Raw genomic sequence first — 22,194 nt, forward strand, 5'->3', positions numbered from 1 at the left:
CCTATCCCTTACCGTTGATGTCCTCAGCCTTTGAAAGGTTACAGGGAGCATCCGTGTTCACTAAGTTGGATTTACGTAATGCATATCATTTGGTTCGCATAAGGGGGGGGGACGAATGGAAGACCGCGTTTAACACCCCCAGAGGGCACTTCGAATATTTGGTCATGCCTTTTGGGCTATCCAACTCCCCAGCGGTTTTCCAGGCACTCGTAAATGACCATCGTTGCTTGCATCTTGCATCCGCCTCTGTATTGTTACACTTTCAGTGGAGTCAGCAGGATGTCATGTATTGGTTAATCCTGTAGAGTGCCACGGTCTGTTGCTATGGTCCTACATGCATGAAACTATTTCTGTGACTCTACAGGTTGAATGTCCTAATATGAAGGCAATATGATAATGGTGGCTAAATGCCAGAGGTGAACCATTAAGAGGAGTTACTATGAGTATGACATAAGGAAGACAAATGTATAAATAGTTTGTGCCAAGACTGGAAGGCAGTATTCATGATCCAGCTCAGCTTTTATTATGAAGTAATAAAAAGTCTATTTGAACTCACATGCTCCGGTATTTGTGAAATATGATTGACCAAATATGTCTACGACACTAATAATAACAACAACGCAAACCTATAGATACACTTTCCTAATCATTCATTACTGCTGCACTGCTTGTTGTAGCGCTGAGTGGAAATAGGAAGAACGCGCATTTTATTGGTTATAAAAGTGTTGAATAAAAAGTGTTAATAGTGCTGAGTAAGAACTTAAACATGAACTCACTCATAAAAACAGCAGCTCTTTGCTGTATTTGTTGACAGTCTCTCTAGTCATGGTTTTAAATGTTTAGAAATCTCACAGTATCAATTTTTCTGCAGCATTTTTTGTGCCTGCTACCTTACTGCAGGCTCGCTCATCAAAAAGGCTCCTCAGTTTTTACCACCAAGCCATAAGACTCCTGAACAGGTAATCAAATGGCTATCCGGACTATTTGCATTGTGTGCTGAATTTAAAAAGATTGGAACAACCTTAAACTTGAACCTTTTTACAATGCTGAATTTAATTTCATAAGAGAAAACAGAAAGGTCCCACTGGGCACAGATGCCAATTCAACGTCTATTCCACGTTGGTTCGATGTAACTTCATTGAAATTATGTGAAAACAACGTTGATTCAACCAGTGTGTGCCCAGTGGGGTGTCAATGTATTTTTTCGCAATCCGAGAAGTAATCATCTAGTTTTTATAAACTATCTGTTATCTGATTACAATATTTTTGCTGGTAATGTAACTGAATAAAGTTTGTTTTTTGTAATCAGATTACATGTAACTGATTACATGTGATCAGTTACTAAAGTAAAATGTTATTGGTCACATACACATGGTTAGCAGATGTTATTGCGAGAGTAGCGAAATGCTTGTGCTTCTAGTTCCGACAGTGCAGCAATATCTAACAAGTAATCTAGCAATTCCACAACAACTACCTACTTAATACATACAAATCTAAGTAAAGAAATGGAATAAAAATATATAAATATAAATATATGGGTGAGCAATGACAGAGCGACACAGGCAAAGTGCAATAGATGGTATAAAAAACTGTTGAAATACAGTTGAAGTCGGAAGTTTACATACACTTAGGTTGGAGTTATTAAAACTCGTTTTTCAACCACTCCACAAATGTCTTGATAACAAACTATAGTTTTGGCAAGTCCGTTAGGACATCTACTTTGTGCAAGACACAAGTAATGTTTCCAACAATTGTTTACAGACAGATTATTTCACTTATAATTCACTGTATCACGATTCCAGTGGGTCAGAAGTTTACATACACTAAGTTGACTGTGCCTTTAAACAGCTTGGAACATTCCAGAAAATGATGTCATGGCTTTAGAAGCTTCTGATAGGTTAATTGGAGGTGTACCTGTGGTTGTATTTCAAGACCTACCTTCAAACTCAGTGCCTCTGTTTGACATCATGGGAAAATCAAAAGAAATCAGCCAAGACCTCAGAAACAATTTGTAGACCTCCACAAGTCATCCTTGAGAGCCATTTCCTGAAGGTCTGAAGGTACCACGTTCATCTGTACAAACAATAGTACGCAAGTATAAACACCATGGGACCACGCAGCCGTCATACCGCTCAGGAAGGAAACACATTCAGCTAAGGACCTTGTGAAGATGCTGGAGGAAACAGGTACAAAAGTATTTATATCCACAGTTAAACTCAAGTCCTATATCAACATAACCTGAAATGCCGCTCAGCATCATGATGAGGAAGGAAAATTATGTGGATATATTGAAGCAACATCTCAAGACATCAGTCAGGAAGTTAAAGCTTGGTCGCAAATGGGTCTTCCAAATGAACACTGACCCCAAGCATACTTCCAAAGTTGTGGCAAAATGGCTTAAGGACAACAAAGTCAAGGTATTGGAGTGAACATCACAAAGCCCTGACCTCAATCCTATGGAAAATGTGTGGGCAGAACTGAAAAAGTGTGTGCGAGCAAGGAGGCCTTACAAACCTGACTCAGTTACACCAGCTCTGTCAGGAGGAATGGGCCAAAATTCACCCAACTTATTGTGGGAAGCTTGTGGAAGGCTGCCCGAAACACTTGACCCAAGTTAAACAATTTAAAGGCAATGCTACCAAAAAATAATTGAGTGTATGTAAACTTCTGACCCACTAGGAATGTGATGAAAGAAATAAAAGCTGAAATAAATCATTGTGTCTACTTTAATCAAACATTTCACATTCTTAAAATAAAGTGGTGATCCTAACTGACCGAAAACAGGGAATTTGTACTAGGATTAAATGTCAGGAATTGTGTTAAACTAAATGTATTTGGCTAAGGTGTATGTAAACTTCCGACTTGTACTGTACAAATGAGATGAGTAATGCAAGGTATATAAACATTATTAAAGTGTCATTATTAAAGTGACTAGTGATCCATTTATTAAAGTGGCCAATAATTTCAAGTCTGTATGTAGGCAGCAACCTCTCTGTGTTAGTGATGGCTGTTTTACTCCCCAACATTGGGTTGATACTGATAGGATCGAAAGAAAGGCAGGGCTGCTCTCAGATCAGCTTTCTCCATTCAAATCTTACCTTAGCATTATAATTATTCCTCTATACTGACAACGGATCAGCTCCTAGAGATACTTTTGTATATATAGTGTATGTGGACACCCCTACAAGTGGATTTGGCTATTTCAGCCAGACCTGTTGCTGACAGATTTATAAAATCAAGCACACAACCATGCAATCTCCATAGACAAACATTGGCAGTAGAATGGCCTTGCTGAAGTGCTCAGTGACTTTCAACGTGGCACCGTCATAGAATGCCACCTTTCCAACAAGTCAGTTTGTCAAATTTATGCCCTGTTAGAGCTGCCCCAGTCAACTGTAAGTGCTGTTATTGTAAAGTGGAAATGTCTAAGATTAACAACAGCTCAGCTGTGTGGTAGGCCACACGAGCTCACAGGACGGGACCACCAAGTGCTGAAGCACGTATTGTGTAAAAATCGTCTGTCCTCGGTTGCAACACTCGCATTCGAGTTCCAAATTGCCTCTGGAAGCAACGTCAGCACAAGAACTGTTCGCCGGGAGCTTCATCAAATGGGTTACCATGGGCAAGCAGTTGTATACAAGCCTAAGATCACCATGCACAATGCCAGTCATCGGCTGGAGTTGTGTAAAGCTCGTCGCCATTGGACTCTGGAGCAGTGGAAATGCGTTCTCTGGAGTACTGAATCACACCATCTGGCAGTCCAATGGACGAATATGGGATTGGCGGATGCCAGGAGAACTCTATAGTTCCAACTGTAAAGTTAGGTGGAGGAGAAACAATGGTCTGGGGCTGTTTTTCATGGTTCGGTCTAGGCCCCTTAGTTCCAGGGAAGGGAAATCTTAACGCTACAGCATACAATGACATTCTAGATGATTCTGTGCTTCCAACTTTGAGGCAACAGTTTGGAGAAGGCCCTTTCCTGTTTCAGCATGACAATGCCCCCGTGCACAAAGCGAGGTCCATACAGAAACTTTTTTTCGTGATTGTTGTGATCGGAACTTGACTGGCCTGCACAGAGCCCTGATCTCAACCCCGTCAAACACCTTTGGGATGAATTGGAACGCCGCCTGCGAGCCAGCCCTAATCGGCCCAATATCAGGGCCCAACCTAATGCTCGTGGCTGAATGGAAGTAAGTCCATGCAGCAATGTTCCAACATCTAGTGGAAAGCCTTCCCAGAAGAGTGTTGGCTGGTATAGCAGCAAAGGGGGGACCAACTCCATATTAATGCCCATGGTTTTGGAATGAGATGTTCGATGAGCAGTTGTCCACATACTTTTGATCAGGTAGTGTAGCTTGACCATTCTTCCACTGCTGAAACAGCAGTTTGATCAAACAAGAAATCCATTATTCATTTATATATTCTAACACCAATACCTTACCCATTCCATTTAATTTAACCTTTTACTGCAGTGGGCTGAATCAGGGTCACGCAGAGTGTTTCTTGGTTGTGTTTCCCATCAACGTGGTAGGCCTACCATTTGTAAAACAGGCAGTTGCATTGGCTTTATTAGTCCTGATTCCTGTGACTAATAATTTTGGCTATTTAATTAAGCTAAATATCAGCTACCCAACTTTATCAGGAGTTATCCTGAGCCTAATTGCAATGGGAAGCTAAGTGTTTACACATTAGGAAATGCAAAAGCATTTAATCATCTCGTCACAAAATTGATGGATACTAGCTTGAAACCTTGACTATCATGACAATTTAGCCCACGGGGTAAACCTCATGGACAGCAGTTGTGAGTAGCCGGATTTTCCGTTCCATATTGTCCATTTTACTTTGACCTGTCCTGGTTTTAGGATGTTTGTTAATACGCCATATTTACATCAAAGCTCTTTTTTGTTTTCTTATCAAAGCGCAGTGCCTTCAGAAAGTATTCATACCCCCTTGACTATTTACATATTTTGTTGTGTTCAAGGTGGGATTAAAATGTATTTAATTGTCTTTTTTGTGTCAAAGATCTACGCTAAATATGCATAGTGGAATGTGAAAAAAAGAAAAATTATAATATATATATATATATATATATATAAAAGAACGAATATCCGAATATATCAAATATAATATAAAACACGAATATATCTGGATTACATAAGTATTCAACTCCCTGAGTCTATACATGTTAGAATCACATTTGGCAGCGATTACAGCTGTGTCTCTGTCTGGGCAAGTCTCTTAAGAGCTTTGCACACCTGGATTTTACAATATTTGCAATTGATTATTTTTACAATTCTTCAAGCTCTGTCAAGTTAGTTGTTGATCATTGTTAGACAGCCATTTTTGAACTGATTCGAGTCAAAACTGTAACCAGCCCACTCGGGAGCATTCAGTGTTGTCTTGGTAAGCAACTCCAGTGTATATTTGGCCATGTGTTTTAGTTATTGTCCTGCTGAAAGGTGAATTTGTCTCCCAGTGTCTGTTGGAAAGCAAACGGAATCAGGTTTTCGTTTAGGAGTTTGCCTATGCTTAGCTCTATTCCATTTATTTCCATCCTACAAAACTCCCCAGACCTTGTCGATGATAAGCATTTTATGTGTTGTTGGAGGTGTGTCTTATTCAGTCAAACTGCCGCCCTCATCAATCTGCCCCTAATGGGCGGGCCAGCCCTGGGCACGTGCACAGATGGGGCTCTACCTGTGCCGAGCACATGCCCCTTTTGGCAATAGGCCTAGCTGATTATTGAGTTGGAGCTGTCTATGTGTGAAGATAATGTGTTTTCAGGGCCGGCTCTATGCCTTTTCGGGGCCCTAAGCGAGATTTGATTGGGCACCTTGCGGGTAAAACATTTTTGTGGTCTCCCCCTCTTGATGGCGGAGAGATAAATTTACATTTTGCAATGGGGCACAGAGAAACATTTTAAAGTTTTACAGCTAATTTACTGCGACTACACTAATTTTGCCATGCGGTGGAGAGACATGTTTTCAGTTATAAAGCAAATTTTGTTTTGTCTTAGCTTACGCCATGTTAATGATATCTGAGTGAGAGTGACTAACAAAATTAATGAGGGCTCTCTGAAGGCCAGGGCCCCTGGGCACATGCCCTGTGTGACCGGTAGGTATCAGGCCATGATTACTACAAGTTTAGATAGCTGGCTAGACTACTTTACCAATCTAAAAATTGTTAGCTGACATGGCTAATTGAGTGACTGTCAGTGACTGACATGACAAGGGAAAAATGTATGATGCACAACCCAATTTCGAACTAACACCTTGTGTATTCTACTATTCTAACTCTCAACAGTAAGTTGAGACCCCAACTGAGATCTTAAAATATACATACATTGTTTTTTTTCCATTCTTATGCCCAGTGCCGGCTCAGTGTGTCTTGAGTATAATTTAAAATGTTGAGACAAGAAGAAGGGGAGACGTGTGGCTAAGATATGGTGGGTCTCTCTCCATTCCAGAATGCATGCTCTCAGCTCTCCAGAATGCACTCAACGGTCTCCCGTCAATTCTCGTGCATTCATTTTTTCATTGTGTGAATTGTTTGCCCTTTGATTGTTTATTTTTATCACTGCCCCATTATTGTCACCAGTAGGCCTAGTAAATGTATTGTTAATCCCCATCATTTGGTTACATTCATTTCTGTTAATGCGCGTATTAATGACAGAGTTCACAATCTGCTACACTTGTGAGAATCAAGTTTTGGTTTATTTCCTGACCATCATTTACGAGTTTTGTCAATTTTTGCATTGTCTTTTGTTTGGAGTGCTCCATGTGTGCAACGGGCATGTCCTGATAACGTTGAGGAAGCACACACCTGAGCATGTATAGAAATTGGCCTACCTGGCCTGCTATGTGCAAATGCAGGGAAGTGCCCATTTGGGGATGTCTGTTTTCTGATTGTCTTAACTCACCACTATTAAGCTAAGCTTTTCAGTTTTTCTTCACCTCACACAGTAAGTCAACAAAGTTTATTTTTTCAACATCCATTGCAAATGATAATAGGTCCTCACAATATCTGAAAAAAGATTTTTCCAAAATCTCCCAGGCCTCGATAATAACCAAGCCTCAGAATGAAAGAACAACATATAGAAACACCATAAAAACAGCTGTCTGTCCCAACCTTACTGGCGTGGGAAACTTTGAGACAATTTAGACATGGATTGTGTATGTGTGCCATTCAGAGGGTGAAAGGGCAAGACAAAAGATTGAATTGTGGGGTATGGTAGTAGGTTCCAGGCGCACCCTCCCAAGATCTCAGTTTAGAGTCCCTACTTTTCATGATTTCAATACACAATCATGGTGTTTTAAGACTTTCTATTTTTACAGTGTATGACGGATGGGTTTTCACAACAGTTTCCCGTGTGTATCAAGAATGGTCTATCACCCAAAGGACATCCAGTTAACTTGACACAACTGTGGGAAGCATTGGAGTCGAAATGGTCCAGCATCCCTGTGGAACGATTTCGACTTATATAGTCCATGCCCAGAAGAATTGCGGCTGTTCTGAGGGCTAAAGGAGGTGCAACTTAATATTAGGAAGGTGTTCTTAATGTTTTGTACACTCAGTGTATGTTTTATGTTTTGGGGTGTCAGTTTCAATTCACCTCAGAATAATTTCTTACAGTGTGGCTATGTGGTTGAGTGGGTAAAATGTTTATGAAATGTACCATCTTACTGCCTCTCCTGTTTCTGATCTGTCAAAATAAAGCATAAATAATTAAAGGTGGTATTCTACCAAAAAATATTCTCAATAGAGCCTCATCAATCAACATTTAGGCTATAAACCATTTGTATTTTGATTGTATGAGAAACACAGTTTTTGTGTTTTTATGCTTCCTTTTACATGCGATGAAACTCCAAAAAGGGCTTTCACAAAGCTTTCTTAAAAACACTTTTGGTGTTTCAGAGTACTGCATTTCTGTTTTAAAACACATTCTGTGTGTAATCCCACTTACATTGGGTTTACATTCAAACACCCTCCCAAGATCTCAGTTTAGAGTCCCTACTTTTCATGATTTCAATACACAATCATGGTGTTTTAAGACTTTCTATTTTTACAGTGTATGATGGATGGCTACAGTATTTTTTACAATATTTTATTTTGACTGGAATTGTGTTGGGTCATTGTTAATAATAAGTGCAGCATTTATTGCAGTTCAAAAACGTTTTTGCTAAATACTTAACTCATGCTGCTTTCCCCTCTTAATTTAAAATAATAATTTCTCAAAGAGTGACCTTTTTTGTTTGTTTGAGAACTTGCCCCCCAAAAGGTCTGTGCACAGCCTTGACTATTGACATCACTTCCTTCATTGCCAAAGCTTTGATTCTTTCTAACTGGAACCAATCAAGGGTAGTCCTTCCTTTTCTGGAACAAATCTGAGATGGTCTTCCAGATAATACAACAGTCTACCCCACAAGCAATTTTCCATTAGCATTGAACTAGCTAGCTCACAAAAAGCGGAGGACACACCACTGGTGCATTCAGTTTGATTAAACGTTTGCTATATTGCGTGGTTGTTTATAATGGAAGACACGTTTCCCAAAAACGATCTTCAACGTTCTTGAACAGACTTTCGACAGGTCTACATTTGCTTGGTTTGATGGGTGTGGCGGGGTGTGGCTTGAAGCAATTAGTGACGTATATAAAGGGAAGCAGCCATTCCGAAAGCGTTCCCCAACCCCTCCCCGGTTTTCAACTGGTCATAAAGAGCAGCACCGTTTCCGTTAAGTTGAACGTTGCACCCCGATTTTTCGTAGCCTACTGAACGCAGCACTGGTCCATAATGACATGTTCGCTGCCGTTACACTAAAAAAACAGTACCTATAGGCGGACGAACAGCAAGGGTAAGGAATATTTTGTTATTGTACTGATGGTAACGGTCAATGTTGTTTACATAGAGCAAATTTCGTAACATTATCTGTGACTGTATTTGGGTTTTACTGTAAATTAGCCTACACATTGTTGCCGGTAAGCGATATAGATAAACATTTTAACTTTCGCCTGTCTATAGCCCATGTAACCTGAGCCTCCTGCGCTAGCTGGTACTGCTACTGAAGAGTGTTAATATTGAGTTAGGCAAACACCACATATCTCAATTAGTTTTATGCCCACACATTGTCTAGGCTTTATTCTTTTGTTTAAAGGCAAGAAATATGAAAAGTGGTGGGGATTTCTCAAGTTTGGATAATTATATCACCTATTCCCGCATCTCCTACCCCTCTTCTCAAAAAGAAAATAGGAGAAAAGTAGTTGTGAAATGGCTTCACAGGCCATATGAATACCTGGTTAACTGTATGAGTGCCTATTTATTATGCGAGGCAGATAATTCACACCATAGATTATTAGCCTTCTACTGTATAGCCTAAGACTAACTCCTTGAGTTTGTCAATATCCTGTCTAGAGGGAATGTAATTTTAAATGTATATCTTATATTATAGACTATCGTATAATAGTGTAACGACAATTATTGACAATAACCTTGAACCCCCCAAAAAGTATTGTCCTAATCGGGTTTCGGTAGGCTTAGGTTGTTGGGCCATTAACCGGAAGGTACACTGGTTCGAATCCCCGAGTCGGCAAGGTGGAAAAGTCTGCCTTTCTGCCCTTGAGCCAGGCAGTCAACCCCCAACAACAACTGCTCCCGGGCACTGATGACGTCGATTAAGGCAGCCCCCCCGCACCTCTCTGATTTAGAGGGGTATGGTTAAAGGCAGAAGGCACATTTAGATTGAATCGATTCCGTTGTGCAACTGACTAGGTACCCCTTTCCCTTTCTTGTGGCGGGGTGTGGCTTGAAGCAATGAGTGATGTATTTAAAAGGCAATGCCCATTCTGACAGTGTTCCCCAACCCACAACCCAACCCCTCACCATTTTTCAACTAGTCGTTCAGAACAGCACTATTTTCGTTTTAATTGAATGTTGCATTCTGATTTTTTGTACTGAACGCAGCCTGGATCCACAAGAACACAGCTGCCCTAAAAAAACACCCATCGACATCCACTATAGAACCAAGGCTGTCGGACGGACATCACTAGGGACAAGCCCTGTACACATTGTGACTTATTTCATTACACCGTACATCATCTTCATACAATCTTGTTCTGCTACGGAGAGCATAAGATTGACATTTTAGTAATTTAGCAGACACTCTTATCCAGAGCAACACACAGTAGTGAGTGCATACATTTTCGTTATTGTTTGTACTGGTCCCCCGTGGGAATCGAACCCATAACCCTAGCATTGCAAGTGCCATGATCTACCAACTGAGTCACATGGGACTAAGCCTCACAATGCAGAACATGATGGAGGAGAGCCTAGTCTCTCGTCAGTGATCGCATTTGGTTTGGGAGATTGCAAAATTAAACCTTTTCATTTAAAACCTGTTGCGACTCGAGAAAACGTTCCCATTTTAAACGGGATATTTTGTCAGGACAAGATGCTAGAATATGCATATAATTGACAGCTTTGGATAGAAAACACTCTAACGTTTCCAAAACGGTAAAGATATTGTCTGTGAGTATAACAGAACTGATGTTGCAGGCGAAAGCCTGAGAAAAATACAATCCGGAAGTGCCCCAGGTTTTGAAAGCGCTGCGTTCCAATGAGTCCCTATTCAGCTGTGAATGTGCCATCAACGAGCGTACGCTTTCTACGTATTCCCCAAGGTGTCTACAGCATTGTGACGTAGTTTTACGCATTTCTGTTTGAAGAATAGCCGTAGGCGGCCACATTGCGTAAGTGGTCACATGGTGGCTCCGAGAGAGATTCTCGCGTAAAATACAAAGGTAGCCATTACTCCAATCGGTCCTACTGAAAAACAAATTGTCCCTACGGATATATTATCGAATAGATATTAGAAAAACACCTTGAAGATTGATTCTAAACAACGTTTGCCATGTTTCTGTCTATATTATGGAGCTAATTTGGAATATTTTTTGTGGCTGCAATTTCCGGTCGATTTCTCCGCCAAATGTGAAGAACAAACGGAGCTATTTCGACCTACAAAAATTATATTTTGTGAAAAAATTAACTTTGGCTATCTACCTGGGAGTCTCGTGAGTGAAAACATCCGAAGTTCATCAAAGGTAAATGATTTAATTTGATTACTTTTCTGATTTGTGACAAGGTTACCTGCTGCTAGGAAGGCATAATGCTATGCTAGGCTATCGATAAACCTACGCAAATACTTGTCTAGCTTTGGCTGTAAAGCATATTTTGAAAATCTGAGATGACAGGGTGATTAAAAAAAGGCTAAGCTGTGTCTCGATATATTTCATTTGTGATTTTCATGAATAGGAATATTTTCTAGGGATATTTATGTCCGTTGCGTTATGCTAATTAGTGTCAGGCGATGATTACGCTGGATGGGATGGGGAGTCACAAGAAGTTATTTCAAGTGATAATAAAACATGTTTCACTTAGTTACATTTTCCTCAACTTCTTTCTCTAACTTTCTGCCAAGTCACACTAGCCTACAGAGCGGCTAGGTAGCTAAAATCTATAAGCTATGTTGAAGATACTGTGGCTAGCGACCGCCACCTAATAATTATCATTAAAAACAAACGTCATTACCAGAAAGTAAAACGTCAGACAACAGTCATATAATATACAGTGCATTCGGAAAGTATTCAGACCATTTGACTTTTTCCATATTTTGTTGCGTTTCAGCCTTATTCTAAAATGGATTCAAAAAACAACCTACATACACAATACCCCATAATGACAAAGCGAAAACAGGTTTGTAGAAAGTTTTGCAAACTTATTACAAATGAAAAACAAAGTAAGCTTATTTACATAAGTATTCAGACCCTTTGCTATGAGACTTTAAATTGTGCTCAGGTGCATGCTGTTTCCATTGATCATCATTGAGATGTTTCTGCAACTTGATTTGAGTCCACCTGTGGTAAATTGAATTGAGTACCACAAAAATGCAGCATTGAAGGTCCCCAAGAACACAGTGTTCCTTCATTCTTAAATGGAAGAAGTTTGGAACCACAAGCCTTGGTCAGGGTAATGATCAATAACCTGATGGTCACTCTGAGAGAGCTCCAGAGTTCCTCTGTGGAGATGGGAGAACCTTCCAGATGGACAACCATCTCTGCAGCACTCCATCAATCAGGCCTTTATGGTAGAGTGGTCAGACAGAAGCCACTCCTCAGTAAAAGGCATATGACAGTCTGCTTGGAGTTTGCTAAAAGGCACCTAAAGGACTCAGACCATAAGAAACATGATTCTCTGGTCTGATGAAACCAAGATTGAACTATTTGGTTTGAATGACAAGCCTCACATCTGGAGGAAACCTGGCATCATCCCTATGGTGAAGCATGGTGTAGACAGCATCATGATTTGGGGATGTTTTTCAGTGGCAGGGACTGGGAGACTAGTCAGGATTGAAGGAAAGATGAACAGAGCCAAGTACAGAGAGATCCCTGATGAAAACCTGCTCCAGAGAGTTCAGGACCTCAGACTGGGGGCGAAGGTTCACCTTCCAACAGGACAACGACCCTAAGCACACAGCCAAGACAATGCAGGAGTGGCTTCGGGACAAGTCTCTGAATGTCCTTGAGTGGCCCAGCCAGAGCCCGGACTTGAACCCGATCCAACATCTCTGGAGAGACCTGAATATAGCTGTGCAGAGACGCTCTCCATCCAACCTAACAGAGCTTGAGAGGATCTGTGGAGAGGACTGGGAGAAACTCCCCAAATACAGGTGTACCTAGTTTGAAGCGTCATATCCAAAAAGTCTCAAGGCTGTAATTGCTGCCAAAGGTGCTTCAAGAAAGTACTGAGTAAAGGGTCTGAATACTTATGTAAATGTGATATTTCAGTTTTACATTTTTATGAAATGTGTAACATTTCTAAAAGCCTATTTTTGCTTTGGCATTGTGGGATATTGTGTGTAGATTGATGATGATTTTTTTCATAAGCTATTTAGAATAAGGCTATAACGTATCAAAATGTGGAAAAAGTCAAGGGGTCTGAATACTTTCCGAATGCACTGTAATTTGCTTAACAGCCAAAGTGTATTATTTAACATTACTATTAATTTAGTGTTCACTTATAGGAATGGGTAATTGTTTACACATGGCTACTTATTCGATAAAGCCATCACCGAAAACCTCATTTTCATCTTGTTCTGTGGTTTGGTAATTCCTGTTCTTTTGACGGACTCTAGCTGCACTAAAGACAACTCAAAGTTTGTAAAAAATGATATGTATGCGGCATCCGTTTCTCAACAGAGCCTTCAACTGAAACATTGCGATACTACTCCGTTGCGACGGTCCCCCTTGAAATTAATGACATCCGACGCCATGCAACGGACTGCTCAGATATAATGTGAATTAGGCACAAGGCACATTTTGTTATTGTATTATGATTGATTGTAAAGGTCCATGTTGTTTACATAGCGCATATTTCGTTAGAATAAGTAGTTACATGCACACAATAATACGATTGTTGTGAATAGTCAGATTAATTTGATAGTTTGATTTTAATGTTTACCTCCGTTGCAAGAACAGCAATTGACCTAATAATCCTGTTTACATGGACACATCTGAAATAGGCTACTTGATGGGGAAATCGAAATAAACGTTCTACCACAGAGACTATGTTATTTTAAGAAATATAAAGATTTTTACTGTCTATAGCCCATGTAACCTGAGCCTTCTGCACTCTGGTACTGCTACTAAAGAGTGCTGATATTGAGTTTAGCATATACCACATAACTCAATTAGTTGACTGCTCACACTTAGCCTATATTATTTTGTTAAAAGGGTAGAAATATGAAAGTGGTGGGGATTACTCTAGTGGATAATGATATCACCTATTCCCCATTTCCCTACCCCTCTGCTTCTCCACCCCATGGCTTCACAGAGTATATGATTAACTGGTTAGCAGAATGAGTGTCTATTTTTGCGAGGCAGAGAATTCACACCATAGATTAGCCTTATACTGTATAGCCTAATACTAACACCTTTGAGTTTGTCAATATCCTGTCCAGAGGGGATGGTTTATGGTTGTTGTTTTTTGGGAAAGACCATTCATAGTATGTGTTTTGAAGTTGACCAAGGATAACAGTCTGCTTTAAGATCAGAAAATAGGCTCAGCAGTTTGCATTATGCAGTTGAATAATATTTACCAGTTGTAGCTTATAATATATTTCCGGTTTCCATTGTACAAGTTATTGTTAAAAGATTTGTCCTACGTAAGTCTGACGTTATTGCATTATTGTTAACATTTAAGACCTATTGTTACAAGTTCACTCCACTATTCTCTCAAAGGGACCCTAGAGACTAATATTTTCTACAGTGTTTTTCCCTGGTCCTAATGAATAACTAATGAACCGATATTGAACAGGATGTGTTATCCTGGGGACTGACTGGGGACTGGGTGTGATCTAGCGCTGGCACAATTGTCATATTATAGTGTAACCGGCATCCATGGACAATAACTGTGAAAAAATAAATGAACGTCAAATCATCTTAATACATTGATTTTAAGAGAAAGGGAGATTCAACGTTATATTCAAGTAGCTATAGTTAACCCATTAGCAGTTTTACATTATTTTATTTTTTACATGAAATGGGTAAAGTTGGTAGTCCTTTTACTCCTTAACTTGGTGGTCCTTTTACTCATGAACTCTTCAAAGAAACAATGAGCAAACACATAATAACATGATTATTGTGGATTGTCAGATTAATATAATTCATATAATAAAAATCAGGCTACCTGATGGGACTTTCAATGAATTCAGAACATCGCCAATCAAAATAAAAATTCTACCACAGTGACCATGTTATTTTTGCGAAACCTTTTTGATTCTGAGTTGGGACATATAAGGTTTGTATGTGAAAACTATTTCTAAGATGCATGCTTTCAGTTTTTCCGAAATCACTTCACTCATAAAAGGGAGGCTTTGCCAACGGTGCTGGCATATGTGTAGATCAAATACACAGCTGGAATGCCTATTAAGCTGTTTACATGTCCTAATAATTTGAAAGATTGCTTAGAACTAAACTAGATGTTTTAATCGGCTTATGCTTACTTCAATTTTAACCTTATGCCAATTAAGATAAGCAAGGTAAGGTGTTAACATGACTATTTCAATACTGGGCCTACTGCTACAATCAGTTTAACATCTAATTGTTATTCTGCATGTAAACATACTCAATATTGTGAAGTACAATTCGAGATGTTAGTAGTACTGTATAGTCTCCACAGTGAAATACTCCGAATCTGTCTGTGACTTTCAGACACAGTTGTATGCTGACCAACCCTGGTTAAAGATGATTGTTTTTTACTGGCATGGTGGCCTATTTAAAACAGTGCAGCTGTTTTTAATTGAACCTTTATTTTAAAACAGAGTCATGCTGAGACCAAGGTCTCTGTTTCAGAGTGTCTTGTAATTACACAAATATTGAAGGAATCTCCAGAGTAAGCCATCCCTTAGACCAGGCCTGGTCTGGATGCTCTAAATCCCCACTACAGATAAATTCATATTTTGGCTTATAGAAACATCTATAACAAAAATATCAAATTTTTGGGCTTGAAAGTGCTAAAATTTTAGTGTTATTTGATGTACGAAAATATTTTGCTCTAGCATTAATGGGATGCTGGCCGATGTTGACGACAATGTTTCCAACAGTTGTGTCAATTTGGCTGGATATCCTTTGGGTGGTGGACACTTCTTGATACACAAGGGAAACTGTTGAGCATGAAAAACACAGCAGCGTTGCAGTTCTTGACACAAACCGGTGCACCTGGCACCTACTACCATTCCCCGTTCAAAGGCATTTATATATTGTGTCTTGGCCGTTCACCCTCTGAATGGCACACATACACAATTAATGTCTCAATTGTATCAAGGCTTTATAAATCCTTCTTTATCCTGTCTCCTACCCTTCATCTACACTGATTGAAGTGGATTTAACAAGTGGCATCAATAAGGGATCATGGCTTTCTCTTGGATTCACCTGGTCAGTCTGTGTCATGGATAATATTTTGTACACTTAGTGTATATGTCAACAATCCTTCCTCCAAAGGACCCTTCTATGGATTACATTTCGTGAAAATCCCCAATATCATGGTTTTTCTTTGTCCTGATTTCAAATGGAAGCATTCAAGAACAAAATGAAAATTACTGTCAAACAATGACCATCTAGTTTGCTAATCTTCTTTCTAGAATATGATAAATCTGTTAATTCTTCAGTTGCTTACATGCTATTAGGGTTGGGCGATATGGCCAAAATATTATATCACAGTATTTTCCCAAAAATGTACAGTATGACGATATTTTATGTTTTTTAATAATAAAAGTTGTACATTTGCTTTATGAGCAGTGCGTGACGCTAGGGTAGCAACACATACATTCTAAGTGATTTCAATGGGTCTTTCTCCATTCTGATTGTTTTATACTGTTTAATTCAACTTCAACCCCAAAAAAGTCATACTTTTCATTAATTTCCACACTGCCACATAGGGCTGCACAATATGGGCAAGCAATCTGGGCCTTATTTTTAACCAAATGTTGCAATTTGACTTACGATTTAGAGGAAAACACATGGGTTCACTGTTGGAATCATGGAAATAGAATGTTTATTCTAATATTTTTTCCACATTTTGTTACATTACAGACTATTCTAAAATGGATTAAGTAAAAAACAATCCTCAGCAATCTATACACAATACCCCATAATGACAAAGTGAAAACAGATTTTTAGAAAAACAGATACCTCATTGTCCTCTTGCTCAGTTGTGCACTGGGGCCTCCCACTCCTCTTTCTATTCTGGTTAGACCCAGTTTACGCTGTTCTGTGAAGGGAGTAGTACACAGCGTTGTATGAGATCTTCAGTTTATTGGCAATGTCTTGCACCGTCATTTCTCAGAACAAGAATAGACTGACGAGTATCAGAAGAAAGTTTTTTGTTTCTAGCCATTTTGAGCCTGTAATCGAACCCACAGGTGCTGATGCTCCAGATACTCAACTAGTCTAAAAAAGGACAGTTTTATTGCTTCTTTAAGCAGAACAACAGTTTTCAGCTGTGCTAACATAAATGCAAAAGGAATTTCTAATGATCAACTAGCCTTTTAAAATGAGAAACGTGGATTAGCTAACACAACGTGTCATTGGAACAGGAGTGATGGTTGCTGATAATGGGACTCTGTACACATATGTAGATATTCCATAAAAATCAGCCGTTTCCAGCTATAATAATAATTTCCAACATTAACAATGTCTACACTGTATATCGGATCAATTTGGTGTTATTTTAATGGACAAAAAATGTGCTTTTCTTTCGAAAACAAGGCCATTTCTAAGTGACCCCAAACTTTTGAATGGTTGTATATATAAATAAAATTAAAATATAGGACAAAACACACATCACAACAAGAGAGACAACACAAGACCACATAAAGATAGAGCTAAGACAACAACATAGCAAGGCAGCAACACATGACAACACAACATGGCAGCAGTACAACATGGTACAAGCATTATTGGGCACAGATAACAGCACAAAGGGCAAGAAGGTAGAGATAACAATACATAATGCAAAGCAGCCACAACTGTTAGTAAGAGTGTCCATGGCTGAGTCTTTGAATGAAAAGATTGAGATAAAACTGTCCAGTTTGAGTTTTAGTTGCAGCTCATTCCAGTCGCAAGCTGCATCGAACTGAAAAGATGATCTAACCAGGGATGTGTGTGTTTGGGGACCTTTAACAGAATGTGACTGGCAGAACAGGTGTATGTGGAGGATGAGGGCTGCAGTAAATATCTCAGATAGGGGGAGTGAGGCCTAAGAGGGTTTTATTAGTAAGCATCAACCAGTGGGTCTTGCAACGTGTATACAGAGGAGTATAGATTGCAGTGATGTGTCCTAGAAGGAGTGTTGGTGGAAAATCTGATGGCCGAATTGTAAATAACATTTAGCCGCTCGAGAGCACCCTCACCCTTTACATATAGATTATGTCTCCGTAATCTAGCATGGGTAGGATGGTCATCTGAGTTAGGGTTATTTTGGCAGCTGGGGTGAAAGAGGAGTGATTACAATAGAGGAATCCAAGTCTAGATTTAACTTTAGCCTGCAGCTTTAATGTGTTGAGAGAAGGACAATGTACCATCTAACCATACTCACAAGTACTTGTATGAGGTGACTATCTCAAGCTCTAAACCCTCAGATGTATTAATCACATCTGTGGGGAGAGGGGCATTCTTCTTACCAAACCACATGACCTTTGTTTTGGAGGTGTTCAGAACAAGATAAAGGGTAGAGAAAGCTTGTTGGACACTAAGAAAGTTTTGTTGTAGAGAGTTTAACACAAAATCTGGGGAGGAGCCAGCTGAGTATAAGACTATCATCTGCATATAAAGGGATGAGAGAGCTTCCTACTGCCTGAGCTATGCTGTTGATGTAAATTGAGAAGAGTGTGGGGCCTAGGATTGAGCCTTGGGGTACTCCCTTTGCCGACAGGCAGTGGCTGAGACAGCAGATGTTCTGACTTTATACACTGCACTCTTTGATATAAATAGTTAGCAAACCAGGCCAAAGACCCCTCAGAGACACCAATACTCCTTAGCTGGCCCACAAGAATGGAATGGTCTACCATATCAGAAGCTTTGGCCAAGTCAATAAAAATAGCAGCACAACATTGATTAGAATCAAGGGCAATGGTAACGTCATTGAGGACCTTTAAGGTTGCAGTGACACATCCATAACCTGAGCGGAAACCAGATTACATACCAGAGAGAATAACATAAACATCAAGAAAGCCAGTCAGTTGATTATTGACAAGTTTTTCCAACACTTTTGATAAACAGGGCCAAATAGAAGGCCTATAACAGTTAGGATCAGCTTAATCTTCCACTTTAAATAAAGGACGAACTGTGGCTGCCTTCCAAGAAATGGGAACCTCCCCAGAAAGGAGAGACAGGTTTAAAAGGTTGAAGATAGGCTTGGAGATGACAGGGGCAGCAACCTTAAAGAAGAAAGGGTCTAAACCATCTGATGCAGATGTTTTTTGGGGATCAAGTTTCAGGAGCTCCTTCAGTACATCGGACTCAGTGACCACCTGCAGGGAGAAACTTTGTTGTGGGCAGGGGAAAAAGTGGGAGAAGCGCCGGGGCTAGTCGCATTAGAAGGGGTTGGAGATGAGGAAATGTTGGACGGGCAAGGAGGCATGGCTGAGTCAAATAGGAATCCTGACTTAATGAAGTGGTGATTAAAGTGCTCAGCCATGTGCTTCTCGTCAGTAACAACCACATCATCAACATTAAGGGACATGGGCAGCTGTGCGGAGGAGGGTTTATTCTCCAGGTCTTTAACCGCTTTCCAGAACTTCTTGGGGTTAGACCCACAAAGAGAGAACTGCTCCTTAAAGTAAGGTCCCCAAGAAAACAGTGGCCGCCATTATTTTGAGATTAGAGAACCTTCCAGAAGGACAACCATTCTGCAGCACTCCACCAATCAGGGCTTTATGGTAGAGTGGCCAGACGGATGCCACTCCTCAGTGAAAGGCACATGACAGGCCGCTTGGAGTTTGCCAAAAAGCACCTAAAGGACTCTCAGACCATGAAAAACAAGATTATCTGCTGTGCCAAGCTTGTAGCATCATACTTAATTAAGGATCGGCGTCCCGTCACGGGACGGTTGTAAATCATTCAGCGTGTTATGTCAAGATCGCAGATTTTAGAGTAACAACAAATGTCTGTACATAGAAGTGTCTTAAATCGTCTGAAAGCTTACATTCTTGGTAATATAACTGCACTGTCCAATTTACAGTACCTATTACCGCGGGAATAAAAGTGCCATGCTATTGTTTGAGTAGAGCTCCTAACAACAAAAAAGTTTTTTCACCGCAATAGGTTTGATAAATTCACCTCTGAACACAAACATACCCTACAGAGCCCCAGGACAGCAGCACAATTAGACCCAACCAAATCATGAGAAAACAAAAAGATAATTACTTGACTCATTGGAAAGAATTAACAAAAAAACAGAGCAAACTAGAATGCTATTTGGCCCTACACAGAGAGTACACAGCGGCAGAATACCTGACCACTGTGACTGACCCAAAATTAAGGAAAGCTTTGACTATGTACAGGCTCAGTGAGCATAGCCTTGCTATTGAGAAAGGCCGCCGTAGGCAGACATGGCTCTCAAGAGAAGACAGGCTATGTGCTCACTGCCCACAAAATGAGGTGGAAACTGAGCTGCACTTCCTAACCTCCTGCGCAATGTATGACCATATTAGAGAGACATATTTCCCTCAGATTACACAGATCCACAAAGAATCGAAAACAAATCCAATTTTGAAAAACTCCCATATCTACTGGGTGAAATTCCACAGTGTGCCATCACAGCAGCAAGATTTGTGAATTGTTGCCACGAGAAAAGGGCAACCAGTGAAGAACACACACCTTTGTAAATACAACCCATATTTATGCTTATTTATTTTATCTTGTGTCCTTTACCATTTGTACATTGTTAAAACACTGTATATATATATATATATATATATAATATGACATTTGTAATGTCTTTATTGTTTTGAAACTTCTGTATGTGTAATGTTTACTGTTAATTTTTATTGTTTATTTCACTTTATATATTCACTTTATATATTATCTACTTCACTTGCTTTGGCAATGTTAACACATGTTTCCCATGCCAATAAAGCCCTTGAATTGAATTGAATTGAGAGAGAGAGAAAAACTGGGACAAAGAGGCACAACTTTGGGACTTCTAACTGCACAAAGTAGGCCCCCCACTCCCACTGGAGCCTATAAGGGGCCATAAACTTGCACTTCACACCTCTGTTGCCAGGCCAGGTTGCTAGGGTTGCCTTATTCAACTGTGGGGTCAGCCAATCACAGCCAGTCATCTGGGGTCACAGATACCCAATTCCTGCCACTTTCTCTCAGTCTTCAGCAAGCAGTGGCAGAGTGAGGAGCTCTCTTATAAACCTCTGCCCTGCACACCAACAGCTGGGACACACCCAACTGACCTTTTTCCAGAGCCCTGGACTCTTGACAACACACGCTAGTGTTAGTGCGTGCGTCCATGATATAGTAAGTGGACTTTGCTGGGTGTGGGTGTATTGAAAACTGCTTGTTTATGTTTAGGCCAGCCAGTAGGTCTACGGGGGTGTAGTCATTATGGGAATCGTTTACCGTTTAAGAACCAAATGGAAGCAAACAAAGCCAAACGAGTTTATATCGGACAAATTCAGGTAGGTCCATCCCCGTTTCATTCTGCTTGCTTCCGCTTAAGAAACATTTTGCAACAGAATTGGCAGAATGAATACACCCCAGGCTTGATCATATAGGCCTCAAGATGGCTGCTGTGTTGTGATGGCTGCCTCGTGGCCTTTTGTTGTTTACTTAGCATAGTCACATAGCATACTGGCCCTAAGCTATCTGCTATTGTATATTGCCATTCTGTGTGCCGTCTTAGTCCTTTGGTCAATGGTAGCTCTTTTTCCTGGTAGCCATCGCTGTTAGCCTTGCTAATTGTAGCTTCCCTGTATGCCTTGTACTGTACCTAGTTTACAAGCCCCTGGCCTAACGTGCTAGCCCACTGCTATATTGTTAATATTGAGTGTTATGTTTAAAATATAGAACTCATCTTTATATCTGTACCATTATAGCATTTGTGACAGCATGGGAAGCGCCAATGAGGCTACAACCCATAGGAATCCCAACCCAGTTGACTTCTTTGACAATTTTAAAATGGTGGACGCCCTCAATGGCGCTGCTTATGCTAAAATTGCCTTTTGGTCACCAGAGGCCTATATCTTTCTCTATGCCTATTCTACATGCATACTCTCTATCTTATGTTCTATTACAGATACCACCAGCACTACCACTATTACCAGTCCCCTCTTGCTATGTTGGTGTGTGTGTGAAATAAAATGTTTTCTGTGCATCCGTCTCCTACTGGTATTGGCACACCTTCTAACAGAGGCGCTGGGACGATTGTACCTACAGTTGAAGTCGGAGGTTTACATACACTTAGGTGGGAGTAATTTAAAACTCGTTTTTCAACCACTCCACAAATTTCTTGTTAACCTCTCTTGGGTAGGGGGCAGTATTTTCACGTCCGGATGAAAAGCTTGCCCAAAGTAAACTGCCTGTTACTCAGGCCCAGAGGCTAGGATATGCGTATAATTGGTAGATTTGGATAGA

The 22,194-nt window shown here is 40.2% G+C and overlaps 1 protein-coding gene across 1 annotated transcript in view; it reads left to right on the plus strand.

Moving 5' to 3' along the window:
* The first annotated feature begins 8,730 nt into the window (after nucleotides 1-8,730).
* LOC115108566 (volume-regulated anion channel subunit LRRC8C-like) overlaps nucleotides 8,731-22,194 on the plus strand; it is a 32,744-nt gene continuing 19,280 nt past the window's right edge. The window contains exon 1 of the mRNA XM_029633069.2: nucleotides 8,731-8,852. The gene's annotated coding sequence lies outside the window, so the exon portion shown is untranslated. The remainder of the gene's footprint in view (nucleotides 8,853-22,194) is intronic.

This window comes from Oncorhynchus nerka, linkage group LG24 (genome assembly GCF_034236695.1).
Source record: "Oncorhynchus nerka isolate Pitt River linkage group LG24, Oner_Uvic_2.0, whole genome shotgun sequence".
Lineage (NCBI taxonomy): Eukaryota > Metazoa > Chordata > Actinopteri > Salmoniformes > Salmonidae > Oncorhynchus > Oncorhynchus nerka.